Source organism: Macaca mulatta, chromosome 8 (assembly GCF_049350105.2).
Source record: "Macaca mulatta isolate MMU2019108-1 chromosome 8, T2T-MMU8v2.0, whole genome shotgun sequence".
Classification (NCBI taxonomy): Eukaryota; Metazoa; Chordata; class Mammalia; order Primates; family Cercopithecidae; genus Macaca; species Macaca mulatta.
The window spans coordinates 60587008-60604315 of NC_133413.1; the positions used below are offsets into that span (position 1 = coordinate 60587008).

The window sequence follows — 17308 nt, forward strand, 5'->3', positions numbered from 1 at the left end:
GGATCTAGAACTTGATGTACCATATGACCCAGCCATCCCATTACTGGGTATATACCCAAAGGATTATAAATTATGCTGCTATAAAGACACATGCACACATGTTTATTGCAGCACTATTCACAATAGCAAAGACTTGGAATCAACCCAAATGTCCATCAGTGACAGATTGGATTAAGAAAATGTGGCACATATACACCATGGAATACTATGCAGCCATTAAAAAGGATGAGTTTGTGTCCTTTGTAGGGACATGGATGCAGCTGGAAACCATCATTCTTAGCAAACTATCACAAGAACAGAAAACCAAACACCGCATGTTCTCACTCATAGGTGGGAACTGAACAATGAGATCACTTGTATTTTTATTAGAGATGGCGTTTCTCCATGTTGGTCAGGCTGGTCTTGAACTCCCGACCTCAGATGATCTGTCTGCCTCAGCCTCCCAAAGTGCTGGGATTACAGGCGTGAGCCACCATGCCTGGCCAAGGAGCATTTGTAGTTAAAATAAAATCGTATTATTGAGTCGCTTTGAAATTCAACAAATGAAAGCAAAAGACATTGCCAAATGTCAATTGCTGTTGGAGATGAATGGTGGGTAGAGGCAGAGTCAGTATACCGTTCTCTCCCAGTTGATGAGTTTTTGAAATTTTTCATAATAAAACATGTATATTAACTAAAATAACACTAATACAGACTCTAAACATTTAATATTGCAACACTAATGACAGTGTAAATCACTGTGAACCTAGAGAGATTGTTGACAACACTGAGAATTGTATTCAATGTAAAAATAAGACTTGGGATTAAATGGAAATGAGCTCAGTACAACCTGTGATTGTAAATATTCTTTTTCTTCTAAATCGTCCTTACTATTTTATCCAGTTTGTTCAACTTCCACAATTTATACCTTCTTTTATTCAGGCATCACAGCTGCAGGAAATCTGTTAGGTGACTGTGGAACCATATTTGTGTCCCAGTTGAAAAGCGACAACATTCCCTTTTGATTCATGCCTCCCTGTTGTGGAACTAGTTTCTAGACATGGTATTTCATAATCATTCTAATCTAGATACTGTAAATTGATCTTTCCTCTTAATGAGTTTGTTCAAGAGCAAAGGAAAAATATTGGTTACTGTTCTTTCCTGTAGAAGTGGCCTTTGCTCCTAGCAGAGGGGGCTACAATCTCACAGAGCTGGTTAGAATGCAGAATCTCAGGGCCACGTTAGACCTGCTGGACCTGAATCACCATTTTAACAAAATCTTCATATCATTCCTGTGAGATAAAGGTTGAGAAGCACTGGTTTACTACAGACTCAGCAAAAAACCTTTGAGATAACCTACATCAAAACAATATTTTTAATGATCTGCACTTTAACAGAACTGCCAGTGAATTAAATTGTGGAAATACATGCAATGTTTATAATTTTCTAAACTTAGAGAATAAATGCACTGATTGTGCAAGCCAGTTGTCACACAAACGTAATTAGGAAGGGAGGCAGGACCACCCAGTGCTGAAAAGCAAGAGCTAGGAAAGTTACGTATCTATGGTGTAAATGAAACATTAAGTACGATGAACTCATATTATTGAAATTTACAGAGGCATTCACTTCCAGAGATTGCAGGTTATATAACCTTAACTTTTTAATTCCTACATAAAGTCTTGTATATTTCTTAAGTTTGTAGTCCCAAAATAGTGTCAGCTAGTGAACAATACCTACTCTTAGAATACAATTTTAGGGAAAATAAAAGATGGTATCATACTTCTTAGAAAATCAAATCATAGTTATAAACTTATAGAGCATGCTTACTTCAGCTGAAGAAGAGGAGCTTGGTTTTTAGCCTGTTTATGCAGAAGAAATAAATACATATTTGTACATGATAAATCTTCAGCTATGCCACCTATTCATTTGACAAGTGTTATTGTCTGTTTACATGGACTACAGACAATTCTAAGAGGTGGGAATGCCTCAAAATGAGACTTTCTCCCTGTCCATGGGGAGGTCTCATCCAGTGAGGAGATGAACAAGAAAGCAGCTTGGATGATGGAGTGCAGTGAGTGTGATGATATAAAAACTATTTCTGAGGATAACTTATTCCAGACTGTGGTGGCTTCCTGGAAGAAGGCTATCTGTGCTGAAGCTTAGTGAATCTCTCTGTAAAATAATCTGGAATAAACTCTGCAAGAGAACTATAGATTCATATAAAGGTCTAAAGGTATAGCCTTGGCATTTCTTCTTGGTTTCTCATAAAATAACATCTATAAACTGCTTTATCCAAAATTTGTGACAGAATTAACACATTGTTTCCTCATATTTGCCATTGAAAACTTTTGATCTCACAAGGACAGAAAAACGCATTGATTCTTCGAGAACTTCTAGATATAAGGACTTAAGAGATGAGTTTATGGTTATAAGGAATTTTTCCATTTGTTCTGTGAATTAAAATAGATGATATATGCAAGGCACTTAAAATAGTGTCTAAAATATAGGAAGTACTCTGTTGGTTTAGACAGATAGATGATAGCTAGATAGATACAGAGATTGAGACATACTGAAAGAGCAAGTCTACAGGATGTAGCTCCTTTTCCTAAGGCAGTGGTGACAAACAGCTCCCAGTGTTAGGAGACAGTAGGGTGCAGGGCCAGAGCACAGGTGTTGGAAGTCAGAAAACGTGGGTTGACATCCACCCAGTCCCTTAACTCGCTTGGTGTATTAGGCTGTTCTTTGCCTCACTATAGAGAAATACTTGAGGCTGGTTAATATATATAAAGACAAGAGGTTTCATTGGCTCATTTTTCTACAGGTTATACCAGCATGGCTCCAGCATCTGCTTCTAGTGAGGGCCTCAGGAAACTTACAATCATGGCAGGAAGTGGAGCATGAGCATGCACATCACATGGAGAGAGTAGCAGCAAGAGCCAGAAGGAAAGATGCAACACACCTTGAAACAATCAGTCTCGTGAAGATTTACACATTATTGTGAGGACAACTAAGCCATTAATGACAATTTCACCCCCATGATCCAATCACCTCCCACCAGACCATATCTCCAACACTGGAGATTAAAATTCAACATAAGATTTAGCGGGGACAACATCCAAACTTTATTACTTAAGATTTACTTCTTTTGGGGAGGGCGTCCTCAGTTTCTTCATTTCTAAATCAGACATAATAAAAAACTATCAAAAATATGTGTTGTCATAATCAAAACAGTAAAACAACATATCCCACAAAAATGACTACATATAGTAAGACAAATAGTGGGTAATTTTCTAACTTTCAAACTCTTCTAGCATCAAATCCTATGGATATGTGATTCTCTTAGGACAAATGAGATGCAAAGATGTAGTGTAGTCAGCTCATCTGAGTTCTGATTTTAGCTCTGTTGAGAACAATTTGTAAGACACCGTACGGACCACCAAAGCTCTAAGAACTTCCTAGCTGTGTGAAGAAGCTCAACTAGATCAGGGGTTAGCAAATTTTCTTTAAATGGTCAAAGAGTAGAGTTCAGGCTTTGAAGAGCCACAGAGTGTGTGTAGCAAATACTCAATTCCATGATTTCGGTGAGGAAGCAGTCTTAGACAATACATAAACAAATTATCTTTTGCTTGTGATCTAATAAAATTGTATTTATGGACACTGAAATTTGAGTTTCACATAATTTCAACTTGTCGTTAAATAATATCCTTCTTTCGATATTTTTCTACCTTTAAATATGTAAAAGTCATTCTTAGGTACAGGCCATAAATAACAGGTGATAGACTATATTTGGTGCCAGGATTGGAGTTTGCTGATCTCTAAACTAGATTGTTTTCAAGAGCTAGCATACTCTCAAAACCTTGATTCTGTTATTGTAACTGGTACTCTTTGATCTGTTTTCTCATTCTCATCCCCACACTCCCATTTCTGCACATCTGCTTGGTATTCTTTCTGAAAATTACCTTGTGGTTGCAAGTTCATAATTTTTAAAGGGCTGTTATCAAGAAAGATAATATATTATTTTAAATGTTTACATGTTTAACTCACTATCATTCATCAAATGGTAAGTTAATTCAACTCTTTTTAAAATATTCTGAAATCAATAATCATAACCATCCCATTCTAGAGTGAATTTATATTACCAAGACCTGGGCCAAGCGTAATCATTCATTAACCTGAATTCAATTAAAGGAACCTAAAATAAAACAGTTCATAGACAAAACAAAGATAAATAATCTCAACATTTCTTTCTTATATGTATGTGTTTGTTTATGTAAACAAAAGTGATTTTCCTCTGCCACAAATGCTGACCATTCAATTTTTGCATCTTGTCAAATTTTCCCAAGTATCTGATTTTTTGATGTGTTATGTCTTAGCCTTTTTTACTTTTACCTACTAGAAGTTGATGTTTCTTCATAACCAAATTATTAGCTTTTACACAAATATGTTTTTGCATTATTTATAAATATTAGTTTCGTTCTAGTTACACTTTACTGTTCCAAAGAAATTTAAAGTGTCATTTATGTTATTAGGATAAGTTACTTTCTTTGAGTTTTCTAAATTCCAAAATTCTTACTCTCCTTTTTATTTTTAGGAGTATTAAATTTTCTTGGAATATATGGTAAAAGTCTAAAAGAAACTTATTTTTAAATTCCAGTACTTTGGGAGGCTGAGTAGGGCAGATCACTTGAGCCCAGGAGTTCAAGACCAACCTGGACAACATGGCAAAACCCCATCTCTACAAAAAACACAAATGTTGGCCAGACATGGTGGTACACGCCTGTGGTCTCAGCTGCCTGGGAGGCTGAGGTGAAAGGAATGCTGAACCCAGGCAGTTGAGACTGTAGTGAGTCATGATGGCGCCACCGCACTCTAGCCTTGGTGACACAGAGATGCTGCCAAAAATAAAAAATAAAAAAAAAATTAGTTCAACATACAATCAATCATTGATATTATCATTTACCTATATGTAGACCTACTTAAAATTTATAAACTTATAATTTTTTTCATATAAAAGCTGGCTCTGTGTAAAATGTGAGAGATAAAGTTTAGATCCAAGGAAGGACTCAAAATTAAGAGATACTAGGTAATCATACAAAGCTATTTTAGTTACACGACCAGAATACATTCATGACCAGAATGTTTGTTGGGACAAATTGATGGGGGAAATAGTTGCCATTTTAGAAAACTTTCTAGGTGTAAGACTTAAATTAAATAACTGTCATTAAGTATGTATATGTAATAGGATAAACATAAAATGTCCTCCCACTCACCTTCTGCAAAGTAAGGTGATGGGAAAGCTTATCCTGTGTTTCTTAAACTTGACTGTCATAACAACCTGGGGGTGTCACATGCTAAATTAAATATTCTCCACACCTTAGAGATTCTAGATGAAGATGGGCCAAAGAATCTGTGTTTTACCAAGTCGTTAAGATGATTTTTTAAATTATGCAAATTTGATAAATCCTGAGTTAGTGGTTAAGACTTAAGGATCAAAATTTTAAGTTTCTTTTGCTTTAAAATTCAATATTAATACTAATTTCAAGGTATTTTTTCAGAGCATTAAATGAGAGGGTATATGGAATGGACTTACTTGAGAACCTGGCACAAATAAAACAATTAATAAATCATCTTTACAGGTGTAATATATTGTAAATACATTTTTTTGTGTTGGCATCCATAAAAATATAAAGTAATTGACATTTATTTATTACATTAAATAACTTCCTTTAAACAATCAGGCAATTTTATTAAATCTTCTGAATTTTAGTTTATCCTCCTCAAAAATAAGGGGCTAAGGTAGGTTTTAAAAATAATGGGATTGAGGGAAATTTGAATTCTTGAAGATAAACCAAGAGAAAAAAAGAGAAAGACAAAAAAAAGAAAGTCATGCCCAACATTCACAGTAAAATAGTTGTATATATGAAATAAGAAATCTGACAACTTGTCTTTACATTTGCTGCTCCTAGCCCTGGAAAATGACAGAGTATGGGGTGAATGCATGATCCTTATGTGCAGCATTACCTGCACCTGCAAATGTGTTCCTTCACTTTAGTATATCTCTTTGTTTTCTTTCCTTCTTTTATAATAGTGATTAACTTAAATAGTTTGATTTTTAATTACATTCTTTCATTTTCAGCACTATATTTATCAAAAAATACAAAAAGTGTTAGCTCCTAATTAACAAAACAAATATTAAATGAAGGTGAGAAAACTCTAGTTTTTTCAGTTAATTTATTAGTTCTGTTTTGTAGAATGGCGTTCAGGTTTTTTAATACTAATTAGTAAATTATGGCAATATCATAAACCTATTTTTTATGTGTTTGACCTTATCATTAATATTTTGAAAGATTTCTTAATATTTTACCTCTGACTTGAAATTAGTTTAGTATTGTTGTAAATAATGGCAGTTGCCAAGTGAGTTTTGCCTGATAGCACTGGTCTGGTTTTTAATTTCATAATTCGTTACATTGAAATTTGGTACCTAATTCTAACAGTATGTCATTTACAATTCTTGCAGGCAAGAACTCTATTATATTAATAAACAGGGCATCAATATTCTTAACCACTCAAAAAAGTTAAAAAAATAAGTATAATTGGTTGCTGAGAGAATTAAAAATAAAAGTGTGTAAAATGCTCAATTAACGCTAAAGAAGGCAGGATAAAGTGAAAACAAAATGAAAAAAGGAAAATGGAAAAGAGCCACAAATTTTAAGGATTAGCAAATATGCTATATATTAAGTCAACTATGTCAATAATCATTTTAATTTAAAAAGTTGTAAATACATCATTTAAAAGACAGGCTATCAGAATGGGCAACGAAAAAAGCTCCAACTGCCTTATCTACAAAAATCTTACCTTAAATATAAAGACACAGATAGATAACTTGTAAATATATAGATACACAGGTAGGTAACTTGTAAATATATATGCTAGGCTAACACTAACCAAAAACAAGCTAAAGTAGCTAAATTAATATCAGACAAAACATATTTTAAGACTAGGAAATTAATCAGGGATAAAGGAGATCATTATTATATTGATACATGGATTGATTCACCAGAAGTCATAATAGTCATTAACATGTTTGCACTTAAAAACAGAACATCAATATTTGTGAGAGTGAAAGCTGACAGAATTGTTAGGAGAAATAGATGAATTAACCGTTGTATTTCAGTACCTATCCCCTCTCCATCAGAAACAGATAGATCTAGCAGGTAGAAAATGAATGCATAGTGGAACTAAGCAGCACCTCAATCAACTAAATCTAGCTGGCACATATAGAATACTTTATCCAACAATGGCAGAATCCACATTCTGGGCCATAAAGTACATCTTAAGAAATTTAAAATAATAGAACATAAGAAGTATAATTTTAATAGGATTAAAATAGAAATCAATAATAGAAAGATAGCTGGAAAACTCTAAAATGCTTACAGGTTAATCAACTTTTCAATAACACATGGATCAAAAGAGTAGTCTCAGGATAAATTTAAAAATATTTTGAATGAAATGAAAATGAGAATACCATAATACATGTCAAAATTTGTGGGATTCAGCAAAAGCAATGTTTAAAGGAAAATTTGTAGCATAGAATGTATATATTAGAAAACAAATATTTGAAATCAATAATCTAATCTTTCACCTTAGGAAACGAGAAAAAGAAAATCCAAAATAAACAGAAGAAAAAATAATAAAATTAAAGCAGAAATAAATTCATTGAAATACAGGAAATCAACAGAATCAATGAAAGCAAAAGCTGGCTCTTTGAAAAAAGTCAATAAAATCAAAACACCTCTAGCAAGTTAATTATGTAAAAAAGAGAGAAGACAAAAATTATTAATATCAGAAATGAAAGAGAGGCCATCATTGCTGATCTCATGGATATTCATAGGGTAGTAAGAGAATATTATGAACAAGCCTGTGCTTACAAATTTGACAACTTAGACAAAACGGACAAACTTCTTGAAAGACATGATCTGCCAAAACTCATACAAGCAGAAATAGAGAACCTGAATAGCTTCTATATCTATTAATGAAATGTAATCAATAATTAATAACCTTCCAAAACAAAAAACACCAGGCTAGATATATTTACTTGTGTGTTCTTCCCCAAATTCAAGGAGTAAACAGATTGAATTATAAATAAAACATTCCAAATAAAATCCTAAGTACAGATGCTTAATTGATAAATATAACTAACAGCTTATGAAATAAATAATACAAAATTTTCACAAAATCTTTGAAAATACAAGAGGAGGGAGCACATAAAAACTCAATCTATGAGGACAATATTATCTTGATATAAAAACCGGGCAAATATATCACATGAAAAGAAAACTACAGGCCTACATCCCATATCAATATAAACACAAAAATCTTCAAAGTAATACAAGGAATCCAGAAACTTATTTATCCCAGCATTGTAAATTTTATTTATCCAGGACTGCAATACTGGAAAATAAATTAATTTAATTTTCCATATTAATAGAAAAAAGAAAAAAAGCACATAATCACCTTAATATAAGCATAAATTACAGTTGATGAAATCCACACCCTTTCATGATAAAAATACCCAACAAACTAAAAATAGAAGAGAAATTCTTCAACTTGATACAAGGCATCTATGAAAAATCCACAGCTAATTCACACTTATTGGTGAAAGATTGAATACTTTCCCCCTAAGACTGCGAATAAGACAATGATATGTGCTCTTGCCACTTATATTAAACATTGTAATAGAAAGTCTAGCCAGGTTAGTACGGCAAGAAAAAGAAATAAAACATATGCATTTTGGAAAGAAAAAAATAAAATTACGCTAGAGGACATTATCTTTAGATGGAAAATCTTGACACAAACACGCACATACAAGAAGAAAATATTTAAATTAAAAACATACTCAGCAAGATAACATCATATAAGATCAAAATTTAAATATAAATCGTATTTTATACACTAGCAATATGCAATCCAAATAAAATTGAGAACTGTTCCATTGATAGCAGCATAAAAATAATAAATGCTTATGAATAAATTTAATGAAAAAGTGCAAAAATGTCTCTATCGTTTCCTAGGGCTGCCATATTAAAGTGCCACAAATGAGATGGCTTCAAATAACCAACATTTATTGTCTCACAGTTGTGTAAGTTTGAAGTCTGAAATGAAGGGGTCAACAGAGTCATGAAACATGTACAAAGAGCCTTACCTCTTCCTAGTTGTCGGTGGTTTGCCAGGAATCTTCAGCATTCCTCGACTTGTAGCTACGTAACCCCATACTCTGCCGTTCTGCCACCCAGTATTCTTGTGTGCCTCTCTCTTCACATGCTTGTCTTCCTGTAGAAACACCAGTCATATTGGACTAGGTAGTGACCCTACCTTTAAATATGTTCACATTCAGAAGTACTGGGATTAGGACTTTAGCCTACTTTTCTGGGGGAAGACACAATCCAAACCATAAGAATTTGCATTCTGGGAACCACAAGATACTTTTGAACAAAATTAAAGATGATCTAAATTTTTAAAAATATCTCATGGTGATGGATTTTAATATTGTTAAGATGTTTATGCCTCCAAAATTGACCTAAAGAAACAATGTTCTCCTTTTCAAAATTTCAGCTTTTTTGCATAAATTGAGAATCAGATGATAAAATTCATATGCAAGAGACCTAGAATAATTGAAACAATTCCAGAAAGGTGGAAAAAAGTTGGAGGACTCATACTATATTTCCTGATTTCAAAACTTACTAAAAAGATAGAGTAATCAGATAATGTTATATAAACTGATTACTGTAACGTAATATGAAGATACACATATAAATTGAGTAAAGTTGAGAGTTCAGAAATACAGTTTTACACTTAAATTCATTGTTACAACATTTTATCAATGTGACAAAGACAATTCATTAAGTAAGTAATAGCATTTTTGTCAAATGGCACTAGGACTTCTGGATATCCACATGCAAAAAGAATTAAGTTGAATGCCTAATTTACACCATATAATAATTAACTTAAAATGCATTATGCACTTAAATGGAAGAGCTAAAATTACAACACTCTTATAGGAAAATGTAAGAATAAATTCTTGTGCCCTAAAGTTAGGCAATTGTTTCTTGACCATGCAAACAAAATCACAAGGAAAAAACTTAAAAGTAGATAAGTTGGATTTCATTAAAATTAAAAACAAGTTTGTACCTCAGTGGACACTATGAATAGATCAGTTTATAAAATTAGATAAACTATTTGTCAATTACATTTCTAGTAAGGGCCTAGTATCCAGAATATATAAGCATTTCTTTTAACTGACAGTAAAAAGACAACCCAAATTTAAAAATTCAAGGAATTAAAAAGATATTTCTCCAAAAGAAGATACACAAATGCACCATATGCAAATAAAAGTATGTTTAATATCATTAGTCATTATTGAAATTAAAATCAAAACTACATTGAGCTATCACTTTATGTCCACTAGGATGGCCATTGCCAAAAAACAGACAGTAATAAATGCTAGCCCAGATGCAGAGGAATTGAAACACTCTTACATTGCTGGGGGCATCTGAAATGGCACAGCTGCCTTACAAAACCTTTGCTAATACCTCAAAATATTTAGCCTAGAGTTCTCATGTGACCCAGTAACTCCACTGCCATGATAAATGAAAACACGTCCCATATTCACCCAAGATAAATGAACACACATTAACAGAAATGCTTTTACAAAAAGGGTCATAGTGGAATTACGCACCATAGTTACAAAGTGGAAATGATCCAAATGACCATTAACTGATGAATGGATGAACAAAATATGGAATGCCTTTACAAGGGAATAGTCTTTGTCAATAAAAAGAAGGGAAAACTGATACATGTTGTAACATGGCCAAACCTTGAAAACATTAAGCTAAGTGAAAGAAGTAAAAAAAAAATCACATATTGTATGATTTCATTTATATATAATGTCCAGAATAGGCTAATCCATAGAAATATAAATGGACTGGTGGTTTCCAGGGATTAGGGAGAGGAACACATAGGGAACAATTTTTTTCTTTGTGTAAGACAGTAGTGATGATTTTGCTACCCTGGGAATATAATAAATGTCATTGAATTATAGACTTCAAAAGTGAACTTTATGGTTTACAATGAATGATTTATATTTTGATTATAAATATGCATATATATAAATATATATAATTTTGTGTGTGTGTGTGTGTGTGTGTGTGTGTGTGTGTGTAATCCAGGATAGTATCCTGGACAGAATCCTGGATTGTTTAAGCTGCCAAAAGTTCCAAATTAGTAACACATGAACTTGTTCAATGACTCCTTTGTCACCTCTTGAAATTAATTCCAGTCATTTATTTATCTACAACACAACCCCCACCAGAACACATACACACTGTGAGCTAAACTTCATTTTTTTGATGACTTCTCTCATATTCTAAATCCATACTTCCTTTTTCAAGCAATTTTTGAAACACCAGAACTATTGATTGAGCTCCCATCGGGTGAAGAACAAGATACTTCTCATTACTATCAGGGACTGTGTCAGGTATCTTAAGCAATCCAGAAAAATTTTTGTATCATATTCCTGCCTGTAAGAAGTGGCATTTTAATTCTGGCTTTGATCCTCTTACCTACTATAATATTGATTCTCAATAAAAAAGACGAAGTTATGATCACCCTTATGTGAATATTCCCAAATCTCCAATTTCTGCATTGGGTCTCTGATGAGCTGATTATCATTATTTAATGGACTCCAACTGTGACAACATAACACATTTTTCACAAATGCGCTCCCTTCTGGGCAGCTCCCTTCTCAGCAAATGATGTCATCATTTACCTACTTGCCCTTGCCAGAAACCTGGGCATTGTTTGTAAATATTTCTTCTCACTTACATTCTACATTCAACCAGTCACCAAGTTCTATGTACTTTACCTTCTAAAGAGATTTTACATCTCTCCAATATCTCCTTACCCATTACTTATTTCCTTAACCATTACTTATCTCCTTACCTTTTACTGCTATCTTTGGCCAAGGCATCATCTTTTCATACCTATATTACTGAACAAACCATAAACTCTTTCCATCTTTGTTCCATATCATTTTTCATACTGTTGCCAAAATGTTCCTTTTCATGAGAGCATTTCTCAGTGGCTTCCACTGTTCAAGGTAATGTATATAATTTTTAACCTGGTGATTGAATAACCTGCTCCTTGACTACCGTTCCAGCCTCAGTTCTTATTATTTATTCATTTTCGAGTTAGGGTTTTACTCTGTTCCCAAAGCTAGAGGGCAGTGGTGCAATCATGGATCACCGCAACCTTGAACTCTTGGGTCCAAGTGATTTTCTGACCTTACCCTCCAGAGAAACTAAGAATCCAGGTGTGCACCACCATGCCCAGCTAATTTTTTATTTTTACTTATGGTAGAGATGGGGTCTTGCTATGTTGCTCAGGCTAGTCTCAAACTGCTGGGCTCAAGTGTTCCTCTGAGACCTCTCGAGGTGCCGCCTCTCAAGGTACATCCCACCTCGGTCTCTCAAGGCATGAGCCAGCGAACTAGGCCTGCAGTTTTTTTTTAACTTCTCTCACTCATATGGCTGAACCACCCTGCCCTTTCTTAAATTCTTCAAATGGGCTGCAATCAACTCATCATTCCAACTTGCCTGTAATTCAGACTCTTTCCCACACTAACCTCAACTGCTTCAATGGCCCATCTAGCTAACATCTACTGAATATTCAGAACTCACTAAGCTGATACTGCTTAAGACTTTTTCCCTGACCACCCCCAAGTTGGTGAGAATATACTTGGTATTAACCTCCCTTAACAGTTTCTAGTATTTATGTGTTCCATTTTCTCTATTCCCATATGCATTGCTACCTCTGGGAAAGCAAGAAGCACTCCTATTTTATTGTATCTTGCTTTGAAAAAAATCTGGTGATAAGTAAATATTTTTGAATGAAGAAATATGATTTGAAAGGTGTTTGCCAGGTTTTCAATAAACTTTAAAAAACATGTTAATGCTCCTGTTTCTTTACATTGAAGAAGTCCCTCTCATGATGCTCCATGGTGCTGGAATGCATGGGGCAGGGAGGAAAACAGATGTCTTCTTATTCCTGTGTGGGTGAATTTATTAACATCTCTGAATCTCAATTTCATCATCTGCAAGAGGCATTAGAACACATGAGGACTGTTTGAAGGTAAAACGAAATGTCTGTAAAGCATGCCAATTGAGGAAGCAGCTCTTGCTTTTCCTATCTTTTCTCGGCAGTCAGTCCTGAGAAGGGGTACCTCAGAAGTTGGTTCTAACTCATAACCTGTTCTTTTTTTCTCTTGTAAGAAAACAAGTCATTTCCATTATTTCTAAGCAAGAGTTGGAGAAACAAACACATTAATGTATTTTATCATTTTAAAAAATTGTTTGTCTTATAGACTTAATAGGCCCTGTTTTTCTTAAGAAAATATATTTTACTGTCTTTTTATTGGAAACACTGGATAATGTACCACGCCAGGTAATTCTGTTTGACCCCATTTTTCTATCCTTTCTGTTTTGAAGGGCTTGGAAGCAGTTCCAAAGGGAGGGAAAAATGAATCATCGCCTTTCCATGCAAGCATTTTGGATTGTCAAATTGGATTTGAAAATAACCTCATATTGTTCCACTTCACAATAGAAAAAGCATGAATTTCTATCAGCCTCATGACCTTCTTGTTTACCCTGGTACTCCTGCTTTAATCTAAGGATTCTCTGTTCTTGAGCTTGCATAGGAGCTGAGTTAGAGCAAATTAATGAAAGACAATGTGTCCTACTATGTTCTGCAGATAAAATATCAGGATCATTCATAAAGGTCAAAGCTGAGTGAGCCCAGAGGAGATTTTGGACCTGGGATTGACCTTAGGCACTTTGTCTGAAAGAGAGCCTGGACCTTACTCGAGGCTACAATATCTTCCTCCTCCTATTGCTATGGAAATGTTTCTATTATTTTTTAAAGCAAACATCCATGCCAGATACGTGACACAGCAGAAAAGCTGTGGAGAAGGATGAAGTCAGGAGTTTGGAACCATCTTTCAAAATATATAGCCCAGTGGCTAAATTTTCAGGCTCTGGAGTGTGTCCAACCTCTTGGGTTCCAATCTGTTCACAAACCACACAAAGTGGGTTTCTTAATCACTTCATGCAAGCAGTCACATCATTAGTAGAGTAAGAAAGATGACAACATTTCTTTCCTGTGATGCTGTGTGGTTTACTGTATGTAAAGTCGTTTAGAACATTGTCTGGTGCAAAGCACCAGCAGTGTTAGCTGTAATTATCAAGTTTCAGCTTCCAACAATGTCAAGCAAGACAGATGAGTGAATGGGCCCCGTGGAGGCAATTGGGGATTGCTGGAACAGCAGGACACTGGGCTGTATGTGTTAGGATCTAGGGCAGACATGTTTTATTTCAAAATAAACAGGCAAGCCAACAAATCCTCACTGAGCCTCCAGGCTTAGGTTTATAGAGTGTAACCATGTCATCTACCCTGTGTTTTGAGATTTAACCTATAATTTATTATATCAAACCTAAGTATATTGTTGTAAGAGATAAGATAGGAAGTCATATTTCATCATGCATTTCTTTAGTGATTTAGCAAAACATAATTTAGAGGAAATATTTAAACTTGTTATAGTTACTATGAAATAAATTACATGGACAGTCTCTCTCTATCATTTCTTTCATTTTTAAGGGAAGAATTGTTTTACTCAGAACGTGGTGTTCTCCTAGCCAGAGAAACAGTCAGTTTGTCATATGCTCATCTTTTGTCATATTTGTTAGAGGGCTATGCTGAGTGGAAATGCAGCTGTCACAGGTAAGTTCAGCTCATAGGTGGAAGCCAGGATGCATACAGACACAATGGGCTAAGGTGATTATATGCTATCGGGAGAGATGGCTTGGCTGAGCCTGTACATTCTTTTTTTTTCTTCTTTAGAAGCTTTACACTTTTCTGTTTTTGTTTTTCATCTTTCTAACTTTATTTGAAATGCTACAGTGGAGCAGAAAGTGTGTAGGCTGTAAAATGAAAGAGAACAAGGTCAAAGTCAAATCCAAGATCTGGTACCGACCTGGGAAAATTACATAATCTCCCCAAGCACTGGTGTCAAAATCTGTAAACTGGAGGTGATATGTCATCATAAGGACAGCTTTAAGGATTAAATGCATAAGATATATAGTAAGGCCTAGAGCACTACGTACACAGGATGAAGTGTCATCGGAAGCTTCTTCCTCCTCTGTCTTTAGATTCTACAGAATTTGCAAACTGGAACTGTTTCCATCCCTGTTTGAGTTGCTCAGCAGGACTTGGCTAGGCCCTTTCATGTCAGCACATGGATGTCGGAATGAACCTATTTCAGGGATGTTAATGATCCCAGGACCCAGGATCATTTCAGTTTAGGGAATAATATGCACACAGTTTTTGACTGATGATATGTCTTGCAGACAGTGATAGTCTATGTGCACTTTTTAACTTATTGAATATTATTTGCATGTAATTTGATAAGGCATTTACACATGTTGGAAAATATGACTCATACACACTCGGTGGTTGACGGTAAGTCAAAAATTTTTGTAAATTTCTAGGGGTGAAAAATCTAAAGCTCCACCTCAGAATCCCAAGTCTGAAAGAGATCTTTGAGATTTCTAAAGCCAGTTTTTAAAATTTACACACTATAAACTGCAGACTCTGAGGGGTTGGAGAGTTGCCACCAGAGGCCCTTGTACCACACAGGCTGCAAACATGGTATGTGGAAAAGATAAATAATATTTTCACAACAAATGCTATTTTTTTTTCAAATGCATATAGACGTTTATATGATTAATAAGAGCAGAAACACACAGATGAGATTGTTTTTAACGTAGACATCTCGATTGGTGGTTTCTAAATACACTCATATGGTAAATGTTTTCTTCAGGCTGGAAGCCACGCACCTTATCTAAATCTATCCATTTCCTATAAGGAAGCTGAAACTTAGGAAGTCCAAGTGATTTTTGGAGTGGCACAGCTAAAGGTGGTGGAGCAGAGTTTAGAAAACATATCTTCACACAATGTCCAACTTTCCAAAACTATCTTGAATTTTTTAATTCAAGTTTTAACTTTGAAAATTGATATACAGTTGTGAAGTTATATGCAATGACCCTGAGTACCCTTTAACCAATTTCCCTCAATAGTTGACATTTTCAAATGATGGTACAATAAAGCAATGAGGATACTGACATTGATAAAATCAGTTGATGTTTTTCAGATCCAGTTTTACTAAATATTTGTGTGTGTGTGTGTGTGTGTGTATATGTGTGTGTGTGTGTGTGTGTGTTTAGTGCCATGCAATTTTATCACAGGTAAAATGTCTTAAGTACATCACCTGCATCAAGATACAGAGCAGTCATTGCCACAAGGATTCCTGCTGTTGTGCTTTAATAACCATACCTCTCTCTCTTACCCTCTCCACCTGACTTCCTTAACCCCTGGTAAGCAATAAATTGTTCTCCATTTTCCAAACTTTCTCATTTCAAGAATGTTGTATAAATGCAATCATACAGTGTGCAGGCGTTTGGGATTGCCTTTTTTCACTCAATAACATTCCCTCAAGATTCATCCAAGTTGTTGCTCATATCAACAGTTCATTCTTTGTTTATTTCTGAGTAGTATTACATAGTATCCATGTGACAGTTTTTTTAGCCCTTGTTCCATTGAAGGACATTTGGGTTGTTTCTACTTTTTGACTTTTATGAATAAAGCTGCTATAAACATGCATTTCAAATTTTTGTATAAAATAAGTTTTCATTTCACTGAGATAAATGTTCAAGATTAAGATTGCCAGATTGCATAGCAGTTGCATGTTTAGCTTAGGTCAATTTTGTTGTTGTTTTGACAGATTTATTGAGCTATAATTCACATAGCTTATAACTCACTCGTTTGAAGCATACAATTTAATATATTTTAGTGTATGTACAGAGTCATACACCCATCAACATAATCAATGTTAGAATATTTTCATTACCCTTAAAAGAAACACTACACCTCTAAACATTACCCTACCATTTATCCAACTCCTCAAGCCTTGGTACAACACTAACCTACTCTCTGTTCCTATAGATTTGCCTATTGTAAACAATTCATATAAATGGAATCATACAATATGTTACTTTTGTGACTCACTTCTTTCACTTAGCGTAATGTTTCTCAGATTCATCCATTTTGTAGTGTGTATCACCTAGATATTGAAATTGTTGTATAGGATTTCACTATATGACTATATCATATTTTATTTATACATTTATCAGTAAATGGACAATTGGATTAACTATACCTTTTG

General features: G+C 34.4%; 1 protein-coding gene across 1 annotated transcript in view; it reads left to right on the forward strand.

The window, feature by feature from the left end:
* Positions 1-17308, forward strand: part of SNTG1 (syntrophin gamma 1) — an 879206-nt gene that overhangs the window by 127368 nt on the left and 734530 nt on the right. The gene's annotated exons all lie outside the window — the stretch shown is intronic.